The 2,653-nt window shown below is 48.2% G+C and overlaps 1 pseudogene; it reads left to right on the forward strand.

Annotated features, from left to right (window-relative positions):
* Nucleotides 1-776: 776 nt before the first annotated feature.
* LOC117078417 lies at nucleotides 777-1,882 on the forward strand (annotated as a pseudogene).
* The last annotated feature ends 771 nt before the right edge of the window (nucleotides 1,883-2,653 follow it).

Genomic DNA, 2,653 nt, shown 5'->3' on the forward strand with positions numbered 1-2,653 from the left:
GCTGCTGAAAAGATGATGGATTTTTCTGGGACAAGAATACGCAAAGAAGCAACAATAAGGAAACCTTTGACATAGGCTAAGTGAGAGCTGATATTAACTTCACACACAGCAGTAAAGGGGAAGAATTTGGAATGGATTTTAGAAGAAAGGTTGCTGTCTGGACAGAAGAGGGAGAGAGTATAGGCCCTGGGAGGTCCAATCCCACTGTGGGTGGATGCAATTCGCCCTCCCTTCCACCTTGAAGGTCTCAGGGATGGGAGGGACTTACTTGGAGACAGAAGACTCAGATGGCCAGGGGCAGGCAGCCCAGGCAGTTTCAGGAGTCCAGGCACAGCACCTAGGAAGGTTGGAATGGAATACCCATGAATAGTAGTGCCTCTCTTGTGTCCCTGTGCCTGCGGCCAGCTCTGGAGGACATCAAGCTTGCCAGATGTACAACTTTCTGACTTCCATTTTAGGAGTCAGTCAGAGAAAAAGATTTCTCTGAGGAGGGCAGCTTCAGTTAAGCAGAGGGAGGAACCCCAGGGCTGGTCATTCAACGAGAAGAGAACTGTGTGGAAAGACAGTGATCTCCCATCACGAAGCACCGGGCACTCCCCATCTACTCTCAGTTTCCCAGTCTGGGGCTCTGCCTGCCATCTGTGCCCCGAGATGCTTTCTCACATCCTCCTACAGGTTCCCAGGGAATAAGCCCCTTATAAAGACAGGCGACCTGTCAGGCCCTAGAGCACCACCTTAAGAGAAGAAGAGCTGTAAGTCGGCCTTTGTCAGCCATCATGGGTGAGTTTCTCAGCTGAGGCCACTCACGCTGTCCCTCCCTCCCTCAGGCCTCTGGGATCCCATCCTCCCCATCCCGGCTGTAAGGATGCTACTTCTGAAAAACAGCCATCACATCTCTCTTCCCAAGCCTTCCCCACCTCAACTTTGAGCAAGACTTCCAGAACCCAGTTCTGATACAGGACTTGGTAGATGCACAGGATTCCACAGATGAGGAGGAGGAAGCCTCCTCCATTTCCTCTTCCTCTTGCCACTTTTTATTCCCCTCCTGCTCTTCCTGCTCTTCCTCCTCCTCATCCTCTATTCTGGTTCTGGATGCTCCAGAGGATGAGGACATGCCTGCTGCTGGGTTTCCAATTCTTCCCCAGAGTGCTCCCAGGATTCCTCTTCATGATGCTCCCCAGAGACCTCTGAGCTCCTGCTCTTTCTCCCCTTTGTGAGGCCCATTGGATGAGGAGTCCAGCAGGCAAACAGTGGAGGATACACCTACATGGCATGCCTCGTCAGACAGCGAATCCTTGCTCACATGTGCACTGGATGAAAAGGTGGCTGAGTTGGTGCAGTTGCTTCTCCTCAAACATCAACCAAAGGAGCCTGTCACAAAGGCTGAGATGCTGACGACTGTCATCAAGAAGTATAAGGACTGCTTTCCCATGATCTTCGGGAAAGCTCATGAGTTCATAGAACTAATGATTGGCATTGCCCTGACTGAGATGGACCCCAACAACCACTCCTATGTCTTTGAAAACACAGTAGAACTCAGCGACCAGAGGAGGCTGAGTGACGGCCAGGGAATGTCCAAGAACCACCTCCTAATTTGTATTCTGAGTATGGTCTACATCAAGGGCAGCTGTGAAACTGAGGAGGTCATTTGGGAAGTGCTGAATTCGATAGGGGTGCATGCTTGGAGGGAGGCCTTCATTTATGGGAAGCCCAGGGAGCTCCTCACTATAGATTGGGTGCAGAGAAAGTACCTGGAGCACCGGGAGGTGCCTAAGAACTCTCCTCCACATTATGAATTATTGTGAAGTCTAAGAGCCCATTCAGAAATCAGAAAGAGGAAAATCCTAGAGTTTTTAGGCAAGCTCGACAGTACCATTGCTAATTCCTTTCCATCCTGGTACGTGGATGCTTTGAAAGATGTGGAAGACAGAGCCCAGGCTGTACTTGACACCACAGATGATGCTACTTCCACGGCCAGTGCAAGTCCCAGTGTCATGTCCACCAACTTCTATCCTGAGTCAAGTCTGAGGCTGAGTCCCCCTCTGTGTTGGAAGAGGTCGGGGAGGGCGAGAGTGGAGCTGGAGGGACCACAGTGTTCTTTGTGTTCCTGTTTCATATGAGTGACTTAGAATTTAACGTTTTGTTGGGGGGGGGCAGTATTTTTCAAATGCTTCCCCTTTTGGTTGGCTGAATTCACTTCAGAATCTTAGTTCATGAAAATCGTCACATATGTATTGCTGTATGTCTGCTTTAAGAGTAAGGATTTGATAGTTTGTAAGGAAAAACCTTCCGTCTTATGATCTGCACAGTAGAATGTGGTGTTGGGATTGGATTGGAATTTTCTTTGAAATGTGAAAGAATTCGGTGTTTAAATCGTGGAACAAAATAAAGGATTGTTAATTTTTGACATTCCTCATCCTCCTTATTCTGTTGTTCTTGACAACTACAGCTATATATCTGGGTTTGTTTGGCTTATTCAAAAAAGTAGCAGAGTTTAAACCTTAAGAAATAAAAGCACCGCCGACTCCGTTACTTGCTGAACATTATTTCAGCATTCGCTTTCGGAAAGCGCTGTTCTTTGTGGGGATACTATCAAAACAAGGTTTCTTTCCACCCATAACATGGTAAACTCTAGGTTCAGAAGCCATATCAG

This window comes from Trachypithecus francoisi, unplaced genomic scaffold (assembly GCF_009764315.1).
Source record: "Trachypithecus francoisi isolate TF-2019V2 unplaced genomic scaffold, Tfra_2.0 Lachesis_group6, whole genome shotgun sequence".
Taxonomy (NCBI): domain Eukaryota; kingdom Metazoa; phylum Chordata; class Mammalia; order Primates; family Cercopithecidae; genus Trachypithecus; species Trachypithecus francoisi.